The sequence below is a fragment of the Myotis brandtii genome, unplaced genomic scaffold (genome assembly GCF_000412655.1).
Source record: "Myotis brandtii unplaced genomic scaffold, ASM41265v1 scaffold191, whole genome shotgun sequence".
NCBI classification, from domain to species: domain Eukaryota; kingdom Metazoa; phylum Chordata; class Mammalia; order Chiroptera; family Vespertilionidae; genus Myotis; species Myotis brandtii.
The window spans coordinates 9,168,313-9,194,021 of record NW_005357115.1 but is presented as its reverse complement, the minus strand read 5'-3'; the positions used below and the strand labels follow the sequence as shown (position 1 = coordinate 9,194,021).

The 25,709-nt window shown below is 37.0% G+C and overlaps 1 protein-coding gene across 3 annotated transcripts in view; it reads left to right on the top strand.

The window, feature by feature from the left end:
* NRXN1 (neurexin 1) overlaps positions 1 to 25,709 on the top strand; it is a 944,853-nt gene that overhangs the window by 663,079 nt on the left and 256,065 nt on the right. The gene's annotated exons all lie outside the window — the stretch shown is intronic.

The window sequence follows — 25,709 nt, the reverse complement described above, 5'->3', positions numbered from 1 at the left end:
AGGCAGCCCTGTAGATGTCGTTTCTTCTGGCTGGAAGCCGGGGGTTATGATACCGGTGACATCAAAAGAGATGGATCCAGTGTCCTTATGTCTTTTCCAGCCTGGATAGGGAATGGTCTGAAGGTACATGCCATGGATGGGAGAAAGGGAAACTTTAAAGATATTCGGGGCAGTGAAAGAAAATGGCAAAAACTTTGTTTCTGTGATATCTTTCACTTATTTTTAATACATAAGTGTCAAGAAAATACAGTGCCATTTATATCATGGGACCTTTCCTTTTTCTCCAATCTCTAAGCCTCCCACAAGAATTTAGTCAGCACATAGTACATAGCAAATAATAGTTTATAAATGAAAAGCTTTCTTTACCTTTTAACGTTGCCATCACTGAGTAGAGCTGGGGAACTCTTCCCTACATCTCTGCGTTGTTACCTATTTGTACGGTTGTAATTTTGCATCTCCTCATTTCCTTGCAATATTTGCAAAGAAGCACAGGCAGGCTTTCATTGTTTAGAGATGTTAATGTTTTACTGATATGTCAAAATAAGAACCATGTCACATATTTAAAAACCCTGTCAAGGGTTCTTATCATTATAGTTCTTGGTCTAACGTATCTTCTGGGAGGTTCCAGAGCATATAAATCTCTTCATGCCCCTTTTAATCCTTGAGGTATAGTTTATCTCTTTTGCCTCATGCGATCATGTAAGTTGGTTTTGTTTTTGTCTATACCTGTAAGTTCTCCCTTTACCACTACCTGTGCCTAAAGGATATTTGATTAGGTCAACATGTTCTTCCCCTAAGGCACTCATCCTAAAATGTTAGGAAAATCACCAAACACGAAAATATGTTATCACAGATTTCTACAGGACCTTAATTTTCAACATTTTATTCACTTATTTTAATTAATTAATTAATTAATTACAGTTGACATTCAATATTTTATTAGTTTTAGGTATATATCATAGTGATTAGACATTTATGTAACTTATCAGATGATCACCCCCAATAAGTGTTGTACCCACCTGACACCATATATAGTTATTACAATATGGACTATATTTCCTATTGTGTAAATTACATCCTTGTGACTATTTTGTAACTGCCAGTTTATACTTCTTAATTGCTTCATCTTTTTCAGACAGTCCTCACCCTCCTCTGCCCTCCCATCTGGCAACCATCAATTTGTTCTCAGTATCTAGGAGTTTGTTTATTTTTTTAATCTTAGTTTTCTATTATACTTATAGAATTTCAAATACACTGAGTAGGGGGTTTACACTGACAACCAAGAGCTGAATTAATTGTTAATGTTGGAAAGAAAACAAAACAAAACACTTCAGCATGACCATTATTGAACTGTTTTAAATTTACGGTTGTAAATTTTTCATTCAAAATGCAGTTGTCAAAAATGGGACTCTGGGGCCCTTAGCCGATTTGGCTCAGTGGATAGAGCGTCGGCCTTCAGACTCATGGGTCCCAGGTTCGATTCCGGTCAAGGGCATGTACCTTGATTGCGGGCACATCCCCTAGGCAGCTGATGGATGTTTCTCTCATCGATGTTTCTAACTCTCTATTCCTCTCCCTTCCTTTCTGTAAAAAATCAATAAAATATATATTTTTTAAAAATGGGACTCTGGGAAAGTAATTTCAGCTGCCTTTCAGCAAATATCTAACAATCAAAACTGAAAGCATCTGGATTTTTATGGTGTCATAAATAAATGATCAGTTGAGATAAACTTAACTAGTGCAGTAAGGATTCTTGCTGTTTAGCATAATCTCAACTTCCTAAATGTATTTGCTCCATTCTGATTTAAGAGCCCTGCTACTTCAAAAAATAAATAAATAAAAGTGGAAACAAGAGCTTTTGCTCCTGGAAGAAATTGCTTATTGATCTAGAACCAATTACACATTTTCCCTGCGAAAAGGTTCTACAGTGATCACTCTCAAGTCGTAAGGGGCCATGCTATTAAATTACACACCCACTGTTGTTTGTTTTATGGTCAAAGAGTTTTAGTCTACAAGAATGGGTTTTTCTTTCCAATTCTGATCAAATGCAGGCTTACAATCCTCTTATGCATAATGGATTGACTTTCTAGATGTTCATACCAGCCCCAGTACCTTCCACAGCTCTTTGCTGGCCTCCTTTCTGAACCTCCTCTCATGGTCTTGCCTAGCCAATCACTTTGAACTCAGTGTCTGCCTCTAGATACCCTTCCTCTTGAATTTGCTATCTTCAAACTCTCCCTTGATTTGAGAGCATGTCCTTGACTAGGAAATGGAAAATGGACATTGGTTCCCTGGGCTTACCAAACGTCCTGATTGGTTAGCCCTGTTCATTCCTGCACCAACTACTCATACCCAGTTTTAGTCTAAATCTGTCCAATGAAAACTTTCTATCTCACTCCTTTTTCTCTCATTGCCTACAAGTTATGACTTAGCACATTGCTGATATGGAGACAATTCACTTATTTCTACATTTTGAACATACCATGAAAATTAACACAAGGCTGGTGTTTTTCTTTTAACCACAGAAGTTTACCTCTCCTTCCCATAATGTTGGGCACATGGAATGGGAAGAAAAAGAGCAGTTAGATATTTAAAAAGCAAAGAGAGAGAGAGGTAGAGAGGAGGGAGAGAAAGGGAGAGACTGAGGAAGGGGGCAAGGAAGGATGAAAGAAGGGAAGGAAAGGAAATGAAAGTTATAAGGATCATAATTGATGTTTTCCAGTGACAGAAGCAAAAGTATTCTTAATAATGATACTTAGATTTGGGAATATTCAGAGGCTACTTTATGAGGTTATTTAGGTACCTTTGAATTTATCTTGATTTTCTCCAAATCAATTCTTCTGCTTTTTTCAAGATTGGGAATTTAAAAGGAAAACAGTTTTGTAGAAGTATAGAATATTACTGTTGTTTGACTTTGTGTTATGAATATAACTGACTTAAAAATGAAACAAATCATAGATGATATGTTTTATGTCATTTATCTATAAAAGTTAGAAATTTAAAGTATCTATTAAACTGCCATCAAAATATTTGTAAACCTTCAAGGCCAACCATGTATAAACCATGTACTGATTTTTTATAAAAATGATATTTTCCTCAATAATTAATAGAATTAAACAATAAGATGGAAAGTTGATAGAACACATTATAAGGTACTCCAGTCTTGCCAAAATGTGTAATGCCATTTCATTTACTTTTAAAATTTGATTGGCATATAATGTCAATGAAGATGTGAATATTTGACATTGTTAATGATCTTATTATTTTTTTCAAAATGATGTTTGATTTTACTGGAAAATATAATCATATTTAAATTTCGATTAACTGTATTCTAAAAATATAATAACTTATAATAAAATTATTTTGTTACTCAGGTGGCCTAGTTTATATAGATAGATTTTTTTGGTTATATTAATATTGCTTCTGCTACCCTCAGAGCCATATGATATTACTATTGAAATTTGTAAGGTTTCAGAAGTGGATTATGAAAAGATAAGGGCATGAAGTAAGGAACAATTAATTAGCATAGTGCTTAGGAAACAAGTGCTCAATAAATATTTTCTGAAATAATAAATGAAGTAATGAATGATATATTCAAAATATTATGGCTTAGGCTCAGTATAGACTCAACTTTTCTATAATCAAAGTGAAGTTACAGATGAAGTTTAATAAAGGATGATTTCTTGTTTATAATATAAAAAGAGTTAGCAACAGCCACAGATTTTTGAAAGGTTGCATATTTTATTGATATTGCTTTCTGAATCTTTACCTAAGAAATAATTATGGTAGTTGATTATTTAATGCAGGGATGGGGAACAGCAGGTCCCAGGCCATAGAAGGCCTTCGAAATCATATGGTCTGGCCCTGCCAAGACATTAAGGGTGAGTTAATTAAATGTTTGACCAAATATAGCAGGCTAATTTTTAAGTTGATAATTTTGTATGACCCTGGAATGATGTTATAAATATTTAAATGGCCCTGGGCAGAAGAAAGGTTCCCCATCCCTGATTTAAAGAAAGTGTATGGTGAGAAACAATTTTTTGATAAATGATTATCTTGCCTTACTAATCACCTTATTTATTGTAATTCACTTTTATCATAAATTACTCTCTACTCATTTAATATCCATCCATGTTTTTTAAATAGAAATAAGCTTTCTGATGATACAGGAAATAATATATAATAATGATGACTAATAAGAAAAATAATATAATATAGAAATGTGGCTTTTCATTACTTATTTTGGTACATGCTAGAAGGCTGTTTGGAAAGATTTTCTGAGCATGGCCCATATCTTTGTTAGTCCCTGTGGGTACAAAAATAAACCAGCTCACTACTTAGTACTTATTTCAACTAATATTTGTTGGACAGCCACATAGGATTCTGTTCACTAGGTAGCTTAGATTATGTATAGTAAACATACTTTGTCCCAAAGTGACTAATTTTTCTTGATTTTCCCTCCATCATGGTATCTCCATTTCTTCTCCTTGCAGTTAACTTTCTTATCTGCATAGTATTTGCAAGAACAGGGAAAAATTATACGTTTTTGAGATAGAGAATATAAAGAGATTTGTAATTATAAAGTGTTATATACATTTAAATTAGTAATGTTGAGTATTAACACTAAATAAAATAATTTTTGATTTGTAAACCATAAAATGTTATATACATTTAAATTAGTAATGTTGAGTATTAATCAATACTGAATAAAATAATTTTTAGATTCAATAAAAATTAAATTCATTTTTCATATTTCCTAAGGTATATTTAGAAATTTTATCAATGTCACTCTAGAGCAAGCATGTCAAACTCATGGCCCACGGGCCACATGCCTCGTTTATTTGGCCCTTGTTAGCCTTTGAGTTTGACATGCTTGCTCTAGAGAAAACATCTCCTATATATCAGTCTGGTAATGCTAATTGGAAGTTACTTACCCCTTCTCTGATTGACAGAAGAAAGCCACTGGAAATTTGTGCTCATTCACTGCCAGGAATATTAACATGTTATTGGTTCTGACCAGAGGAAATGTGTGGAGGTTAGAGGAGAGGATAAGTAAAAAAGTGTTTTTTGAAATTCTTTCATCTTGGGAGCATGAAAGAGCATTGCAAATTTGATCAGTAAATTGTTCTACATATTTGCCTTAAGTGCTTCTTCTTTGTACTTTGCCGAGATGGAAGCCTTATTTTTACAGCAAGCTCTTAATTGATTTTGATTTAGAAATACACCTTTTGATCAGCAGGTTTAGTTTAGGCTAGAAGGATAGTGTATTTATAGTAAATATTTCATGTCCCAAAATAACTTATCAATATTGGTGACATGTCAAATATTTCTTACCTCTCTCTGCCTGTCTACATTTTGTACTATTTATCTTAACTCTGTATTACAATGAAATTTAAAAAAAACACACATTTTAAAGTCAATAACTAGACACGGGTTCACATCTATATCAACAAGATAAAACCCAATTATTCCCTCACAGACTTTTCTTGCAGTTAAATTATGTTCTAAAGAAATATTCTATTTAACCAACAGATTCCCATATTTTAAGAGTTCTACTTTGCCATATAATCTTTAAATTCAATCCTGTAAATAATATGCAATAGGTATTTTTGAGAGTTTTCTCTTTCACTTTTTTATTGTTGACAGTATTACAGATATTTTATATGATTTTGTTTTCCTGATCTTACATGAATTAGAGAATATGTGACCTCTTTGACTAGAATTTTAAAAGAAAGCTAAAATACATTCTTTCCACCATGTTTTGTAAAATTCTGGTCCAAGTTTTTAGCATATGAAGGATACAAGTTATCTTTGGAGAAAATGGGAGGAGTGATGGTCACATTTCTATTGGCTGACGTGCTATCCAGATACCTTGATACAGTCTCTATAAGACAGAGGGATAGGGTTATGTGCATCAATACAAACTCCTCATTTACCCTTGGAAGTTAATCACGTTCTCATTTTCTAATTTACCTTTGTTGCAACAATAACTCTAGGAATTTGGTTTCTAGATTTCAAGAATTATTTCCTTCTCTGAAATTCTTTCACTGTGAAATTGAATAGAGAACCAAAATGACTATCTCTACCTGAACCTTCTCAGTTCATGTACTTATCACTTAGGCACTTATCTTCCTGTCTCTATTCTGAATACTTTCCAATCCATTTTATATACTTATGTCAAATTAAATTGCTAACATGCTTCTTTGATTCTGTTATTCCTCTGTTAAAACACAGGATGCTTCCCAATTATGTACAGATAAATGCCAATTCTATGCCTAACATTTCATGTCTTTAATATTCTAATCTTAATTTCCCTTTTCAGTCCGTTTTCTCATAATTCTATACTTATCTTTCCACTCCAGTGAAATTTGTTAATTCCTTCTAAAAATGAACTTCTTGCCCTTTCACTATTCTAATTCTACCCACGAGATGTCTTCTTGTTCTCTCTCACTATCTAGATTCTTCTGCTCAGTCATCAATCTCTCTCTTTAAGTATTGGGTGTTCTCATGGCCTGTGGAGCTTAGAGCTTCTTGAGCTAAGAGAAAGAAGTCTAGAACTCAGAATCTTTTGGAAAGAGCTGTTGAAACAATGCCCAGGGCAGTACCTAGGTAGAGAAAATCTTAGATTCTGCTCCAATCTACGATTACTACTCTTCTTGATCCATTGCTTTATGGTGGACCCCAAGCAACTTTACAGAATAGCTTCACATCAATTCTAAGTTATCCAGAGTTGGGTTACAGTACCAAATGTTCTTTGCAATGCTATTAAAACAAAAGACTTTGTTGAATCATTTCTAGCTACTGAATATACCATCACTTCTTCTATAGCTATTATTTTTCAAAAACCTACCTTTAAGAAATATCTCCTTTGGTCAATTCAAGACATTATTATTGATCACCTGTAATGTCGTTCATACTATATTTAGTTGTCTTTTTTCTGTGAAGAAATGTCCCCACAATTTAGCAGCTCAAAACAGCAAGCATTTATAATGTTACACAGGCTCAGTTATCCAGAAGCATCTGAGCTAGGTTATTCAGAGATTCCCAGGAGAAGACATGATTAAGTTCTCCCATTCTCAGAACATATCTGATATGTTCATTCTTATGATCCAGTCAGAGTTTACATGTCTTAGGAAGAAATTATAATCAACAATGGAAGCATATGCTCACAGGTTATAAAATATACTGGCTTTGCAGAAGTTTAAACATAACATGGTTTGATGGAAAAAGAGTAATGAAGACATTGCTTGAGGATTACAAACTGGTTTGGGGAATGCATACTGGAATCATTTGTACACTGATCAGGAAAACTTTTTTTTTTATTGCACAAAACACCATAAGCCATAAGCAAAAAGCATGAGAGTAGTAGATAAAATATGCAAACAGCATAGCAAACATGTCAGCCAAAGATCAGGAAACAAGATGAAAAGGACACTATGACATTGAAGTCCTAGTAGAGCTATTGTTGGGGCACTTCGGACATAGGCAGTTCATTTTAACAAAGGAAGGAAGTGATTTGGGTGAACATACAAGGGAACACTCAAGTTAACAATAGGCATAGATAATCCATATTTTAAATCAGGAGCAAAGAACTGGAGATAATTTTCACTGGGCCTGAGAAAATTATTGATGAAAACAAACATTTTCAGAGCTTTGATAAGTAATTTGTGTTGTCTTTAGGAGCTTGTATTAGGAGTGTGGGGGAGGGACACACTTTCCTCTACCCTCAATTTTCTTCTGGCTGCTCTAATAATAAAATAGACATCAGACAGATTAGCACAAGAAAATAAAATTTAATACATATGTATGGGAACCCCACATACATGAGTGACTCAGACACCCCGCATAAAGAGAGGTTCAGAGATAGAAAGTGGGGGGGTCTAGGTATGCAGGACATTCCTAGCTAGGGATAAGGTAAGGTGACTTGAGGGCTTCAAAGGGTCATTGCAGGATGACAACAAGAGCAGATGTTTAGTAAATAGAAGTTTGTTCTGCCCTGTAGATTGGTCAAAAGGGGTTCTCTCTGCTAATCTCCCATTTGGGGCAAGGCCCCCAATTCAAGTTCTTCCAGGTAGTCAAGGAGGAGAGGTAGAAGTTTCTCTTGAGCCTGCAGCTAAAGCTGCCTTTAGCTCAAAACAATCTCTATACCACAGAGGCTCATCTTGGGGTGACTCATTCTGGATTCCCACAGGAGGCAGTATGCTGCACCTGGGAATTCGTAGGTCAACAAGACAGAGGAGGCCTCTGCCCTCCTGGAGAGGAGCAGGAAGAGCTGTTTAACCTCTGCCTACAAAGCTTAGCGCTGGGAGAGCACACAGCGGTTAGGCCTCTAAGGAGACCCTTTACTGGTGGGCTCTTCCTATCAAGGAAAACACTTTCTCCTGAACCTACTCCTCAGAGCCTTCCTGCCCAACAGGGAATGGACATACAAGATTGACAGGCCAGAAAAGCTCTTGGTAAAAGATCGAAACGCAATCATTAGGCCTTTTTGTCTGTGAAAATAAGTTAATCTTAATATTCCTAAAATAGTACTCTGAATTTCAGCTAGCAAATGAAGACTGCTCACTCCCAAATACACATCTCCAGCCCTGACTGCCCCTCTGATCGTCAGAGCAGCATCTCCAAGGGCTTACTGAGTGTCTCCCTCCGAATGTTTCATGAGCACCTCAGATTTATCACATTAAAAACTGAACTCTTGTCGCCGAAGCTCATGTCCATCTACACAATTACAGATTAAAAACCTGACATGGTCCCCACGCTTACTTTTATGACCTTATGTTTCTCACCAAATTCCAGAAATATCTCTCTATCAGCACTATGTAATATAAATATAATGTGATACCTGTGTATAATTTTAAATTTTCTAGTAGTCACATCAAAAAGGAAAAAAAAAATCAGATGAGTGAACTTCTAATATATTTCATTTAACTCAATCTATCCAAAGTAGTATCATGTCAACATATTATAAATACAAGTTTTACATTTTATTTTTTGAATTGAAGTAAAATTTATATATACCTTTATATTAGTTACAGGTGCATAGCATAGTAATCTGGTCTTTGTATATGCTACAAAGTGATCACCACAATAACTCTAGTTACCGCCTGTCACCATACAATTGACCCTCTTCACCCATTTCACCCACACACAAACCACTTTCCTCTCTGCAAACCACCAATTGAGGTTTTAATTTATTTTTTTTAATTTAAATACAAGTAAAATCATACAGAGTCTGTCTTTCTTTATCTGACTTATTTCACTTAGCATAATACTCTCAAGATCCATTCATGTTGAAGCAAATCGCAAGATTTTATTTTATACTAGAGGCCCAATGCACAAAATTCGTGCAAGGGCCTTGGCCCTCGCAACCCCGGCTGGCCCTCACAGCCTCAGCTGCCCCAGCTGGCCCTCGCAGCCTCAGCTGCCCCGGCTGACCCTCACAGCCTCGGCTGGCCCTTGCAGCCCTGGCTGCCTTGGCCAGCCCTCACAGCCCCAGCTTCATCCAGAAGGTCGTCCGGACAGCTGTTCGGTCTAATTAGCATATTAGCTCTTTATTATATAGGATGGATGAATAGTATTCTGTTTTATATGTATATGTCACATCTTCTTTATTTATCTATCAGTGGGCATTTAGGTTGTTTCCATATCTTGTGTGTTGTAAATAATGCTGCAATAAACATAGGGGTGCATATCTCATTTTAAATTAGGGTTTTTGTTTTCTTCAGGAGTGGAATAGCTGGATCATGTGGTAATTCTATCTTGAAATTTTTGAGAAACCACATTGTTTTCCATAGTGGCTGCACTAATGAACATTCCCACCAACAGTGTATGAGGGTTTCCTTCTTTCCATATCCTCTCCAACACTTGTTATTTTTTGTCTCTTTGATAATAGCCATTCAGACGTGGGGGAGGTGATATCTCATTGTGGTTTTAATTTGCTTTTCTCTGGTAATTACTGATATTGAACATCTTATGTGTGTTTGGCTATTCACATGTCTTTGAAAAAATGGCTATTTAGGTCCACTATCCATTTTTTAATCAAACATTTTTTTGCTATTGGTTATATGAATTCATTATATATTTTGAATATCAGCCTGTTATTGGATTTATAATTTGAAAATATTTTCTTCCATTTAGTAGGGTGACTTTTCATTTTGTTGATGGTTTCCTTTGCTGTATAGAAGTTTTTCAGTTTGACGTAGTCTACTTGTTTATTTTTACTTTTGATGACTTTGCCGTTGCAGTCAGTTCTAAAAAAATCAATGCCAGGATCAATGTCAAGGAGCTTTCCCATATGTTTTATTCTCTAGGAGTCTTATGGTTTCACATTAACAAATCTTTAATACATTTTTATTTCTGTGTAATGGTGTGAGACAATGGTCTAGTCTAGTGTCGTTGTGTTGCATATGGCTGACTAGTTTCCTCAACACCATTTATTGAAGAGACAGTCTTTTTCCCATTGTATATTCTTGTCTCCTTTTTCATAAATTAATTATGCATATATGTATGGATTGATTTATGCCTGCATATGGCTGACTAGTTTCCTCAACACCATTTATTGAAGAGACAGTCTTTTTCCCATTGTATATTCTTGTCTCTTTTTTCATAAATTAATTACGCATATATGTATGTATTGATTTATGCCCTCTCTATTATGTCCCATTGATCTATGTGTCTGTTTTTATTCCAATACCATACTGTTTTGATTATATAACTTTGTAATATAGTTTGAAAGCAGGGAACTTGATATTTCCAGCTTTGTTCTTTTTTCTTAAGATTGTTTTGGCTATTTGGGGTAGTTTGTGGTTCCATACGTGTTATAGAATTATTTGTTCTAATTTTGTAAAAAATGCCATTGGAATTTTGATAAGGATTGCTTTGAATCTGCAGATTGCTTTGGGAAGTATGAGCATTTTAATAATGTTGATTATTCCAATACATGAGCACACAACATTTCCACCACCACCCCCCCCAATTTCTTCTAACAGTGTCTTATAGTTTTTATTATACAGGTATTTCACCTCCTTGGTTAAATTTTTTTCTAGGTATTTTATTCTTTTTTATGCAACTGTAATTGGGATTGTTTTCTTAATTTCTCTTCCCGATAGTTTGTTATTACTTTATAGAAATGCAGCAGATTACTGTATATTGATTTTGTATCCTGCAACTCTACTGAATCAGTTTATTCTAACAGTGTTATCTGCAAATGCATGTGTTACTCGTCTCATTTGCAAATAGTGAAAGTTTTATTTCTTTCCAATTTGGATGCCTTTTATTTATTACTATTATTTCTTCCTAATTTCTCTGGCTAGGACTTCTAATACTGTGTTGAATAAAAGTGGTAAGAGTGAGAATCCTTGTCTTGTTCTGATCTTAGAGGAAAAGTTTTTAGCTTTTTCACTCTTGAGTATGATGTTAGCTGTGGGTTTGTTATGTACGGCCTTTAATATGTTGAGGTACATTCTCTCTATGTCTACTTTGTTGAGAGTTGTTGTTGTTTTGTTGTTGTTTTAGTCTTAAGTGGATGCTGAATTTTGTCAAATGCTTTTCTGCATCTATTGAGATGATTACATGATTTTTATTTTTTTAATGTAGTGCATCATGTTGGTGTATTTGCAGATGTTGAATTATCCTTGTGTTTCTTAAATAAATCCTACTTGATCATGGTGTATGATATTATTGAATTCAGTTTGCAAATATTTAGTTGAGGATTTTTCAGCTCTATGTATAGCAGGGATATTGGCCTGTATTTTCCTCTTTTGTTATGTCTTAGTTTTGATATCAGGGTAATGTGGGCCCAGGGTGGTTTCTGGCGAGTCTGTGTCTCTGCCTCCCCTACTTATCTCGATGTGCCCTTTTTATCCTTTGCTGTGGAGGACCTATTTATCCAGTTTTCATAGGGAATTGTTTCATAGGTAACTGTAGATCTGTTGTGCTCATAGGAAGAGGTGTGTTCAGGATCTTCCTATACTATCATCTTGAACCGCATCCTCTAAGTTTTACTGTTTTACATTACTAAGTTTTCCATACTAAGTTTTTGATAGCCAATGTGTTTTTTACACTTATAGTATCTCTCAATTAACAATCTACATTCCTGGCCTGCGGAGATGGGCCGAAACCAGCTTTCCGACATCCCCCGAGGGGTCTTGGATTGCCAGAGGGCACAGGCCAGGCCCAGGGACCCCACTGTGCACAAATCTGTGCACTGGGCCTCTAGTAATTAAATAAACTTTGAAATTCAGTTCCTCAATTCTATTAGCCACATTAATTTTCTTTTAATTTTTACTTTATTTTTATTGTGGACACTATTACAGATGATGTCCCCATCCCCCCCTCTTTTGCCCACCTCCATCCATTCCCCACCCCCTTACCTCTGGACATCACTACACTGTTGTCTGTGTCTATGGGTTATGCCCATATGTTCTTGGGCTAATCCCTTCACCTTCTTTCATCCAGTCCCAAACTCCTCCCTCCCCTCTGACTGCTGTCAGACTGTTCCATGTATCCATGCCTTTGTATCTATTTTGTTCTTCAGTTTATTTTGATCATTAGATTGCACAGATATGACTAGCCACATTTCAAGTACTCAACAGCTGGCTAGTGACTACCGTATTTATTGTACTGCAGCTTTAATGTGGCTGCTTTCTTTGTGTCCATTATTATTGCCTTAGTTTAATGGCCTCTTTCTGAACTGTTGTAATAGCCTTCTCACTAACCTCTCGGCATCCAAGGTTCTTTCCCTTTCTAATCCATCTCTGAACTGCCACCAGAATGATTGTTGTAAAACTAAAACATGGTTATTTCTATTTCAAATGTCAATGTTTTATGGTGGTGTGTCTTAACCTCTTTTAGTTTGAGACACACCTGACTGAAAATATTCATCCACCTGCAGGTAATTGGACTCACTTAGGGGCTGCTGCTTAGAAAAATATCAGGGAGAGAGAGGCACGGATCCCGGCCTTCTGTCTATAACTCCACTCTTCTCTCTGACTCTGCGTGAGAGCATTCTCAACTCCTAACCTGCTAATAAGGCTGCTCAAGGATTTGCAGACTCTCCATAATATTATTAAAGGTTGTTTCCAATGTTTATTTTGTGGGGTTTGGGGAAAAACTGATTTTCTATTTATCAAACTTGTATATACAGACTCTTAGTAATTTACTTCTCCAGGACAAAGCAAAGTCAATTATCTGAAGAAAAAAAAAAGGTAAAAAAATCTTTACCTTTTTTTTTTCTGTTGTTGGACTTGCACTCTTTTCTGTTTTTGTTGGTAGTTTTGTAAACCAGGCAAAATTTTTTATTCAGATTAAAGCGTTTAAGTCCTGATGGCAAATCTTTCCTTTCTGTTAGAATTTAAATACTCTGCTTTGTGCATCTTTGTCTTCCCAGAGCCCAGCTTGAGCCTGGAGTTTAGCAAATGAGCAGTAAATATTTGTTGAAATAATTTTTTGGTTCTAGAAGTTACACTGTGTGTGCGTTCTGAAAATGTCCCAGGGCAGCAAATAGGTCTGTGCTGCTTCAGTTAAGGGCGGCATCTCCCCAGGAGAAGTCAGTTTATATGTAACAGTTAAGGATGAGTTGGAGATGCAAATCTGAGAAAACGACTAGCATGTTTGCAGTTTATGTGTTGCCTTTTCATAGTTTGGTATATTGAGGCAAGAGTCTGGTAAACCTCACCTTATATGGTTCTGTTGGAGAAACGGAGCCCTCTCCTGCAAAATAGTTCAAAAGCCAGACTCCTTGGCCAGACCTCGGTGAATGCAAAATGTGGGCTTCTTTTCCAGGTTCATCTCCAGCGACTCCCCATTTAATGTGCACAGTTCTCTCTTTAATACAGTGGGGCCTTGACTTAAGAGTGTCCCGACTAACGAGTTTTTTGAGATACCAGCTGTCTCTCGGCCGATTTTTTGCATTGAGTTGATAGAGTAATTTGAGTTAACGAGCTCCTTAACGAGCTCCTTAACGAGCTCGGTCTCAGAAGGAATTAAACTCGTAAGTCAAGGCCCCACTGTATGTGCATTTCACAATCCTTTCATTTTCCCAGGCATTTTCAAGTCGCTGAAAATACAGAGCCAAGTGAGGCCTGGCTTTTGGCCTCCAGTAGCTTAGACTTTAATGGGTATGTTTCATTTTAGTAACACATAATGTAGACATAGGCTGGCATTTTATTTTATTTTTCATTAGTTTATTTTTGTGTGTTTTTAAATTATATTTTATTGTTATTGTTCACATTATTACAGATGTCCCCCATTTTGCCTTCATGTTGTAGAAGCACAATTAAACGTTTTAAAATCCTATGTAGCAGTCTTCAAGTGTGGCTTTTATAAAAGCAGCCAATAAAATCATAACTATTCTTGGTTTATATACATTACCCCATATAATATTCAATGAGAAAAAATACCATCCTTATTTAATTTACAAGAAAACAAGGCATAAGTCGCATACCTAATAAGCAAAGTCAGGATTTGAACTCAGACTTCTGCATCCAGGTGTTTACCTCTCAGCTTATGTGTGTGTTACAGATAAGAATTCAGGAGGCAGTTCTCCATTTGGTAACACCTGACAACTCTGCCTTTGGTCTGCTTAGTACTATTTATAAAGTCAGACAACCCAGGCTTTTAGCATACCACACATCACACAAATTATTAAGCATTCCAAATATCAGCTACACATACCATTTTCTCTAGTTAAATAAACATAGGAAGTTATCTGGTTGACTGGTTGCTTGAAACATTTTTCAGTTAGGTAGATAGCTTTTGCAATTAGTTTGATCTGCTAGTTTGGGACAGACATAACTTTAAAGGCAGAGACCACGATTTTCAAAGAAATATTTGTACCAATAATGAAATGACAGCAAAGTAGAACTTCAGGTGCCTTTGTCCATGTTCATTTGTCCCTTTGAAATAAACATTCCTACTTCCTTCTGTTCCATCTGCCCTCTTCTCTTTCCCAGTCTGGCATATTTTTATTTATCTTCAAGGCCTCGACCATATATTTCATATATTTGTGAAGCTTTCCTTGGCCCCCTAGGGCAAAACAAATCATGTCCTTCTTGGTACTATTACAGCACTTTGTCCTTAATTCTATTATGTACTTACCTTGGTCATAGCTATTTCATTAGGTGCCCTTCTACCTCATTAAATTGTGAACTCTTTAAGGTCAGTGACCATGTATTTTATATCTTTATAGCTTTTGTATTTTCAGACACTACCACAGTCGTTATTAATACATAATAAACGTGTGTTGATGAAGGAATGCATGGGTGAGTAAATGGATCCTTTGTTTTTGGCTTGATTCGCCCTTTCTCTCCCGCTGGTAATTTTCCACTGCAGTGCAGGAGCGCACAGGAGTACTGCTCTCTTCGGGGCACAGCATGAGGTAGACTCCCAGAGGGGATGGTGAAAGCATGTGACACTCTCCTGAGACTCCTCGCTTACAACCTGGGAAGGCTTGCACACTAAGGCAGAGGCCTGAGGACTGGGGCTTGTTATGAAACAGACTCATTATCCATGTGGTATTTTCTCTGGGAAGGAAGACTTTTCTCATGTTAGACCGTAGGTCATCTCCATTTCTTGGTTCAAACGTGACAAACAGGTGGTCACTTCTCTGAGATTCAGCCTGGGTATTCTTCCTTTTATTTTGGATACGTATATAAAAACATCTGAGGTATATTCCCCTACTTTCTGACTTGATGGCAAGAAATGAGTCCAATACAAGAATGAAAGGAAAAAAGAAAACCCTACTGTGGGAATCAGTCCTAATTTGATGAGGGTTTTGGTCTGTAATTAACCTATACTACCCTGGCAACTTGTCCTATTTTGTCTGTCCTCTTACTCTGCCAACCTCTGACACTTGCTTCAACAGTGGAGGTGAAATAGAATCTCCATTTATTAAAATAACTAGAGGTCCGGTGGGGTCCCTCGGCCTGGACTGCAGGGATCGGGCTGAAATCAGCTCTCCAATATCCCCCGAGGGGTCCTGGATTGTGAGAGGATGCAGGCCAGGCTGAGGGACCCCACTGGTGCACAATCAGGGCCAGTGAGTGACTGCGTGAGGTCTCCAGGGCGTGTCTGGCCCATCTAGCCCAGTCCCGATCAGCCAAACCCCAGCAGCAAGCTAACCTACTGATCAGAGTGTCTGCCCCCTGGTGGTCAGTGCACGTCATATCGACTGGTCGAAAGGTCGAATGAATGGTCAGACACTTAGCATATTAGGCATTTATTATATAGGTTTTTAAAAATGGTTTTAATTATTATGTATTAAATGTTTGAAAGTACTAATGTTTATTATTTTAAATAGAGTTAATTGCCCCCTCTGAGGTCAGGCTTACTCTATTCATTTGCTTAGTAAGAAGAACAATAACTAAGCAATGCTCTGGAGCAGGTATGAAGTGCTTACTATGGACCACACACCAACCTAAACACTTTGCATAAAACTACATTTCATTTAGTATTCACAACCCATGGAGGTATGGATTATTATCTCAATTTGACAGATGAGAAAATTGTATTTTAAAATAAGTGACACAAATGCAAAGGTGCCTGGATTTGAACCAGTTCTCTCAGACTTTAAAGCTTTTTGTGTGTTTTTTGTTGTTTTTTTGGTGTGTGTTTTGGTGCAAAGGAAAATTTCAGGCTGGCCAAGTTACTTTTCCAAATCATTTTACAATCTGAAAATCCAAATTACCGTCCTAAGTCAATGAGTCTTTACTGTGTACTGTGTCTGAGCGTCCTTAAGCATGGGTACAAGCTGGAACTTCGTGTTCCTCTACACAAATGCAGTAAATAACAATAGAGTGCCCATGGCATAGAACACAGTGTTTTGAATTACAATTCATGTGATAGGTGGAATTATAGGTATCATTGCTGTTTTTTAAGTTGTGCTTAAATGTAGGGCTAAGCTAATACTGCTGCATGCAACATTATGGGCTGTATGTGGATAGGAATATAAAAGGAACCTGCAATTCTCTGGAAACTGGCTGGAGTGGCAGCTTTTAGCCTTTCCCCAGGTTTTAAAGCTTCTGCATAAAACCGAGACAGCTTGACCTACTTTTTTTTTTCTTTTTCTTTTTCTTTTTTTCCAAAAGGCATGGTTGAGTCTCAGTGTAGCTCAGGATGTAAATGAGGGGGGAGAAAGGGAATTGGTCTATTGCTTGTATCTCTTGCTGATTGGACACCTTCCTGACAGAAGTGTTCAAAGGAAAAGTATGTCATCTTGTTCATTATTGTTAATTAGCAGTAAAAACTGGGCTGCGGGGCTTCGAATCCCACAGGACCGCAGCAGGGAAATGGGGCTGAAATTTTAGCAGTTATATGTGGAGTAAGGTCAGGCTGCCTGCCATGTAGGTTTTTGAACTGAGTTCATTTCATATTTAAAAGGCAGGCATTGTGGAGGCATTTCACATGGTAGAAAGAAAAGGCTGTAAATTCTAGCCCCCTCCCAATGCTTGCTTCAACACCAATGGTTAGTTGGTCATTTGTAACTGGCTACTATAAAGGGTGTCTGATAAACGAAGTGGCGGGGGTATTTTTTGGTATTTGAAATTGCAACGTAGATATTGTTCATTATTATGTGAATTACATACTGTAACCGTCATCTTTATAATTAACTAGCTTTTCAGTGGACTTTCTTCTCACTAGACTGTATTTCTTTTATTTAACTACTCTTTTTTGATTTACCAGCTTTTGCGGGGGCGGGGGGGATCCTTCTGTGTAGACATAAACTGGATTTAATCGATTAGTGATGCACAGAATTGGGTCCACCAGGCCAATAATTTTTTATAACAGGCTATTCACAGGAAGTTGGGTTTTATTTGTTAACCTAAATCTCCATTTATTTTCCAGAGGAAAATAAATACGCACACATTTCCTTAGTAAATTTTATTTTCTTAGATCATGAAAGTACTTATTGAAAAATTTAAACACGATGATGTGAATTAAAAGTAAAACCTGCCTATAATGTATTAACCTTTTTACTGTGGTACCTAAATTCTAATCTTTAATTTTGTAGCATATACATATATATATTTCTTTTCTTTTATGTATATGTGTAAATAGTTGTATATATTTTGATACATCTAAACATTCTTCAAAAACGACAAAATGTTTTCATAAGACACATAACATTCTGCCACAGTATGCGATTATTGTTACTTAATCTATTTTGGACATTTTTCTACTTTGAGGATAAAATCTCATATTTACCTCGTAGTATCCAATTGCATGCATATATTGCACTTTATCATACCATTCCTTTATTATGGGCATTTTAATTGTTTTAGAATTTTTAGTATGACAAACTGATGAAAACTTTTTAATCTTGTGGAAATATTATTTCCCATGTATGAAAATATTCTTTAGGAAGAGAACTTCCTATAAGCAGAACCACTGTGTTTATTGCAGATTGTCCTTCAGGAACATTGAACTGTTGAACCCTCCCACCAGGAGGTATATAAAAATGTCAGAGTGGGGCATTTTAATATAAAGACAAACTGGCCTTATTATGTTTCAGACATTGAGCTCCATAGTTTGATTTTTCTGGCCTATTTGATATGAGTGTGTTTGTGTTTAATAATTATGCTGGTTTCGAGGTGATACCAAACCCCTTTAGCTTCTGTCACAATTTTTCTTATATTCACAGAGCAGCCATGGTATGAGGAAGCTGGTTAACAAGTACACAGTGCTTCTTAGGAAAGTGGTGGCTACAGTTTTGGGGAAGAGCCAGGCAGACAAGAGGTTACTATCCCAGTGGAGGCAGTCCTCGGTTCAGAGCCTGCCTTGCGTTCCTTGCCTTCTACACATTTCATATTTCTTCATTGTGCCCCAAGTCACTTCTTATTTCGATCATGCAGTCTGCAGGACTTGTGCAACAGCAGTGTTATGTGACAAGCCTCTCATGTATTAATATTGTCAACATGATTGTGCTTAATCTTAATGTAGCAAACAGAGTAACAGCAGATGTGTTCTGCTATTAAGCGTTTAGTAAGGCATAGAAATCCTAGCTCTTGATAGCCCATTTCAACGTCAAAATTCTCAAGCTCAGAGGGTGGATTACATCAAGGGACTAACTCATATGTTGGGTGGCATTTGATAATGGCTAAGATGAAACTGAAAGGAAGTCAGATGTTCAGAAGAGGGGGAAAAATGTAGCTATTGAACTTTTTCAAATTCTTCATGGGATTATTTACTTTAGTCTTATTGCATCCATTGTGAACTAAATCGCAGCTGATAGAGCCCCATTTAAATTCCGAGGCCATCATGGGTAGCTTGCCAAAACTTTTTTGTTAGTAATATGTGAATATGATTTAAACATGGGAATATAACCCAAAGAATAGTTTTTTCTTTGAACTTTTAAAATTATTTTTAAGGTGCTACTGCCTTTGTGTTTTACTAATGAAAGATAAAATATGTGACTCGATTTTAATAGGCACTGAGAATATTTGATAATGCCACAGCTGTCTATATCATATTCACTAACATATTTAATAGCTGAACAGATGCTTTTTGCTATGGTAACACATGGTACTGAGCAGCAGGGAGTCCCATTTGACAGTCAGTTTTTATTTTATTTCTTTATCCCCAAACCTTCTCTAATAATCCCAGATTTCAGTGTGTTTTGATTTGTCAGGCAGCCAGCAGATAAGAGGGAGTCTGTTCTCTGCTGTGTATTTCCAACAGGTTATTTGGCTTTAAGAGACAAAGCCATGAGATTCTAAAATAAAATCACTGGGCAAGATTGGGTAAGACACACAACACACATAACTACATCACAATATGATACATGTATCCAACACACAATGGGTAGAGTAACCTCTTCAAGGAAGCTGGGCACAGTGTCATGTGTTAGCATCAGATTAGTAAGAAATCCTAGCCACCAGCCTCTCAGTAAGTACTAGTTAGGTGGTAAGCAGGTTACTTAACTGTGATGATGATGTGTGTAAATCTTCTAGTTGCCTTACATAACGAGCAATAACTCTTGTCAGCATGATGCCCAAGGGAAGTTGGGGTTGTTTGGTGTTGCAAGGCTTGCTCTCTGAGGATCAGTTCTTTAGAGCCTCCCATGAGCTATTTTCTAATGTTTTAATTGCTTGTTCTGGAAAAAAACACACACACCTAATATATATTCTAAAGCTAAAATAAGATGAGTGTCTAGCGAATGTATTTTGAGATTCGTAGAAAGATGTGGAATTGATGATGGGCCGCTTGAAGTGGTTTTTGCCAAAGATCCTGTATAGCCATGTTGAAATTATAAAATTGTTGAAATTGGATATATTTAACTGAACTTCAAGGATTTCTGTTGTACTTTTTGTCTGGTGAGGGAATTATACTAGCCTGGAATCTAAAATGTGAATGAAAAAGCTTGGCTCAAATCTCACAGAATATTTTATGCAATTATCAACTATCTCGACTAGAAAAAGCAATTGTACATCAAGGCAGTTTGCGTCTTTTTTGACCATCTCCTTGAGCAGGACTTGCATAATTGCCCACTAGGATCTGTTTGAGCACTCATGGTGTTAGGCTTTTCCTGGCTCCATGGTCATTATGCACACTCTATCTTTGCCTCAACAATCCACACTAATCCAGTGAATCCAGGAAAGTTCTCAGTTTGCATGACTGACAGGATTAATTGATGTCCATTGCAGGAGTGGTGAAGTGTCCCCAGCTCAGACTTCTCCCTGTTGTAAGCGTGAACCTCAGGAAGCTGTGGTTGAGGACTTGGCTTGGTTATGCTTTCTTATTCATGCTAAGCCTGCCTGCAAGAAAATATTCCCCCGTTTTTTGGCCAAAACAACTGGGGTGCTGGACTATAGTGAAACAATGGGATAAGAGATTTGCAAATTCTTTTTTTACAATTTGTTATTACAGTTTGCATTCTATATTATTATTATTTTTAAGTATTGTATTTTTAACATATATTTTTATTGATTTCAGAGAGTAAGGGAGAAGGAGAGAGAGATGGAAACATCAATGATGAGAGAGAATTATTGATAGGCTGCCTCCTGCATGCACCCTACTAGGGATTGAGCCTGCAACCCTGGCATGTGCCCTTGATCAGAATCGAACCTGGGACCCTTCAGTCCACAGGCTGATGCTCTATCCACTGAACCAAACCAGCTAGGGCACATTCTATATTATTTTGTGTTACTTTCTGCTGTACAACATAGTGGTTAAGCAATCATATACTTTACAAAGTGTCCCCCCTGATATTTCCAGTACCACTTGCCACCATACATAGTTATTATTGGAGTTACAAACTCTTGATATAACCTTTTCCCCCATTTTATACTAAGGATGACGGTAACTCAGTAATCGTTTATTTTATACTTGATTTGGTTGTTTAAAGTAAAGAGTTAATGTAAACCTAAATTCTTAGGGCCTTTTCACCATCTAGGCTTGATGACAAGTTATTTTTGGTATTCTAAAAGTTCTTATTTCCAAACCCAGAGGGACAACCTTATATATTAACCACAATGTTATTATCCCCTTAAAAAAATGTTACATGAGAAGGCAAATGTAAATGGTGAAAACTTTTGTGGATAACATACAGATATAGTTTAGTCACAAAAAATAGAGTATTCTTAAAGAATTCTGAAGTTATGTAGATGGCAGGGCAGCTAGATATAACCATTTCTCTTTTGCTATGCCTGATGGAGAGATGGACCTAAACATGTTTGAATATAATGAAAGCAGGTCATGTGAATTTAAAATCCAAATGAATCTTTGAAACATAACTATTCACTCAGAGGGATACAACCTGCAAGCCATTGGGGTTTTGTGTATTTGAACATCACAGTGAAGCCAACACCTGAATTCACTGCCAGTGAAAAAGAAAAAAGAAATGTTAAAGCTATTGATATGTTTTATTTTGAAAATTATTTTTAAAATTTGGAATACAATTTAATGATTTTGAAATGGGCACCCTTGCCTCCTTTGTTTTGCATATGTAAAACAGGAATCGCTAGGTTTTTAAATTAACATAAACTAAAATATCACTAGGTACAATGTTAAGGTTTTAAGGTCCCTAATTAGTTTTAGGACCAGAAAAGATAATTCACTGAAATGTTCACTTGTATTCTACCCCCTAACTAAATATGCCCAAATGTTGAGAAAATAAATGGATCATACTGTTTATATGAAATGGCTTTCTGAAGTTTAGATTCTGTCTTAGACTTCAAGATACACAAATGGTTTTCTATCCTAAACCTTGGGGGTGGAGGAGGCTATAATTATGGTTGTATATGAAGCATAGTGAAGGGCTTGGGATCTGAGAAGAAAAAAAAAGCTGAAGGAGAACACAATCACATCTCTAGAGTAAAGTGATAGATATTATTTTATTCGGAGAGAATCATTCGCACCAGGAGCAGGGAGGTAGATCCCTCCGGAAGGATATTTAGAGCTAATAGGCATCCAGTACCCACCCGAGGTGGGGAGTCTTTCATTCACGAATCATTACTTGAGGACCTTCATGTGCTAAACCTTATTCATATCTTGGGGTGTAAATGTGGGTAAGATAGTGCATAAGCTTCAGTGAAATTGAAGAAAGAATTTTAAAATGCAGTAATAAAGACAATAATAGAAGTGCAGAAACTGCCAAAGCATAAAGAAAAGGATTGTGAATTTTGCATTGGTGCCTCTGGGACACCTTGCAGAGGAGTTAGTATGAGTGAATAACTTGTTAAACACCCAAAAATAAATGAAAAGGACCATCAGGAATAATATAAGCTAAAGTTACATACAGCCTGGTGTGTCTTATTGTGTGTCCTTGAATATAGCCCAGAGTAGGCATGAGAAAATGTTTTCTGATTGAATGGTTAAATGGAAAACATCTTTTTCCATGACAATAACTTAGACGGAAAGAAAACACTTTTAACCAGTATGCAAGTGCTGTGGTAGTACGAGGAGACTTCAGTGACACCCAGAAGTTTCACTGTAGGTTGTTTTCAGAATAGCACTCGGGGTGGTAAGATCATAAAGATGACCTTCAACCAGGCATTTTGGTGACAGAGGAGCTGCGCAGACCCACAGGATGCAGAATTCCAGACTACCCTAGGATGCGTTCTTTGGGTCCCCTTTTATTTTCAGTTCTGTCCTTTAGCATTGGCATTTCTGAAAGGTGGTCCAAGTTGAGAGTTGAACCCCTAGTTATAGAAGGTTTTTGTATAATTACATGCTTCGATAAAGAGTTTTAAAGTAAATAATTATAAGATCCAGCCAGATAGATGAAGGGCCTGTTAGTGTAGGAATTTTTTCAGGCTCTGTTTTCTCCATTCACTTGGCTCCTCAGCTGATTCGGTGAGCTCAGATACAGCAGTAACGATGGTATGGCATTCTGCTTCCTATTCTCCATAGACATGCTATGCAGGTCAAACATAGGTAAAAGGTAATTTTTAAAAGATATGTTTGAGAATAAAGTGACTACGTTTTAAATAGTTTTTGCTGTTCTTACCATGAGCAGAATTTATTCTGTAAAATATGTTTATTGTGGTGCTCATAATCAAGGGTTGGGGGGAAATTAGGAGGCGTTGCTAACGCTGTATCTGTTTTGCCCCAATCACACTTCCAATCCTTTTCTAATTATCATATTAATCTTCACTAGTATCTGCCCCAGGTGTTGTACCAGGACCACCAGGAACATGACAAGGTCATTGCTTTTGACCCGTCAAGACAAGCCACATCTTTTGGAGGCTGCTAACACATGAAATAGGTTCTGTCAGAGATATTTCTTTACTTTCAAAAAATAATAATGGTGTTTCACAATATGGTCTGTATAATTTAGACCTTGTGATTATTCCAGACTTCAATTCTCTGCATTGAGGATAGTAGGTGCGTGTTTGGAATTACACCTAAATCTGAAAACCACTTCTTGAAATTATGTTAGCATGGTGCCATTGATCATTAAAACTGAGTTGAACTTTCCACTGTGCAACATATGTAGAAAATTAGTGTGACAATTCTGTTGTTCCCAAAGGCTGTGGTTCCCTGAGCTCAGTGATGCACTCTAATTTGTTTTATTGGCTTGAAAAGAAAAAGCGAAGAATAAGAAAATGTATTTTATCATGTCTCCGTCTCTACTCATTTGCAGTTTAAAAAACGTAGGTCTTGCAGAATCTCTTCACTTGGTATCATGAAGATAAAAAGTGATTCAAGGAGAATAATAATTTGGTTTTCTAATTCTGGTTTCTAAATGGTTAAGATACATGGCTTGAAGCCTGTAATTTTGATCTATTTATGTAACTTAAAAATCAAACTTTTTAAATTGGACCAGTTTTCTTGTACCATGTTGCCATTTCAAAATAGAGCATCCAGATTGAATAAGATGTAATCAATATTATAATGTTTATAAGCATCAAAACAGTAAAAATCTAGGCATGATTTATGAATTCATTTGGCTTAAAGTGTAACAAAACAACTTTTCTGACACCATCTTCTTTCTGTTTTCACTTCCTCCAGCCTTTTTTGTACTTAGAAGCATATTTAGTTTCTTTAAATATTTAACCAATTTAATCTGAGATTTAGCCACATTCATTTGTGAAATCAACTTTTCCTTCTGAGTATTTATTGATAGATATTTTATTCTCTAAAGAATTACCTAATATGATTAAAATGTTCAAATTACAAATTTGGACTGATTTTCAGTCTACTGTACCTTATATTGTAACTACTTTTAACTGTTCTATTTCTATAACTCTTATTCCCCCAGAGGGTTGTTATTGCATTTGCTTTTAGCACTAAATGTTCTGAATATTAACAGGGGTACCAGAAAAAACAGTGCCAATTATGTGCTCACTAAGATTTTATTTGGATAATTCATTTTGCATAAGCCCTTGCGGTGGCCAAACTATAGGATACATGCTGTTGAACTGAAGAACAGGTAAAAGTAATTTCCGGTTAAAGGAAAGTTTGGCTATCTACACTAATAAAAGAGAAACATGGTAATTGGCGTACGGCCGCTACCCTTTTCATTGGCTAATCAGTGAGTATATGCAAATTAACTGTCAGCCAAGATGGCAGCCGGCAGCCAGGCACTGAAGCGAGCAGGGAGGCTTGCTTGCTGCAGACTCCAACGTTCACCGCCTCACTTGCCGGCCTCTCAGTTGCAACTCTAAGCAACTATATACTATGTTGCAAATAAGAAGCTAAACAAAACCCCAGAAAAGGGCTTCCATTCAGCCGGGCTCGGACCGCAACATTGTATCTATGTTTTCAGCAGCGAGGCCTCAGAGCTAAAGCTGGCCCAGAAAAAAAAAAAAAAAAAGAGAAGAAAACAAGGAGCGGTTGGAAGCTTTAGTCACTCGCCAGCCGGAAAACAGCCCTCAGCCCCTCACCCAGACTGGCCAGGCACCCCAGTGGGGACCCCCACCCTGATCCAGGACACCCTTCAGGGCAAACCAGCCAGCCCCTACCCATGCACCAGGCCTCTATCCTATATAGTAAAAGGGTAATAGGCCTCCCAGCACCGGGATCAGCGGAGCAGCGAGGCTCCCGGCACCGGGATCAGCATGACAGGGGGCAGCGCCCAAACCCCCTGATCGCCCTGTGGCTCTGTGAGTGACAGGGGGCGGGGCCACAACCTCCCTATCCGCCCTACTCTGTTCGTGACAGGGGAAGGCACCCCAACCCCCTGATCAGCCCTCCTCTGTGCCTGATAGGGGGGAGCTCCCCAATCCCCTGATTGCCCTGCGCCTCTGCGTTTGACAGGGTGCAGCACACCA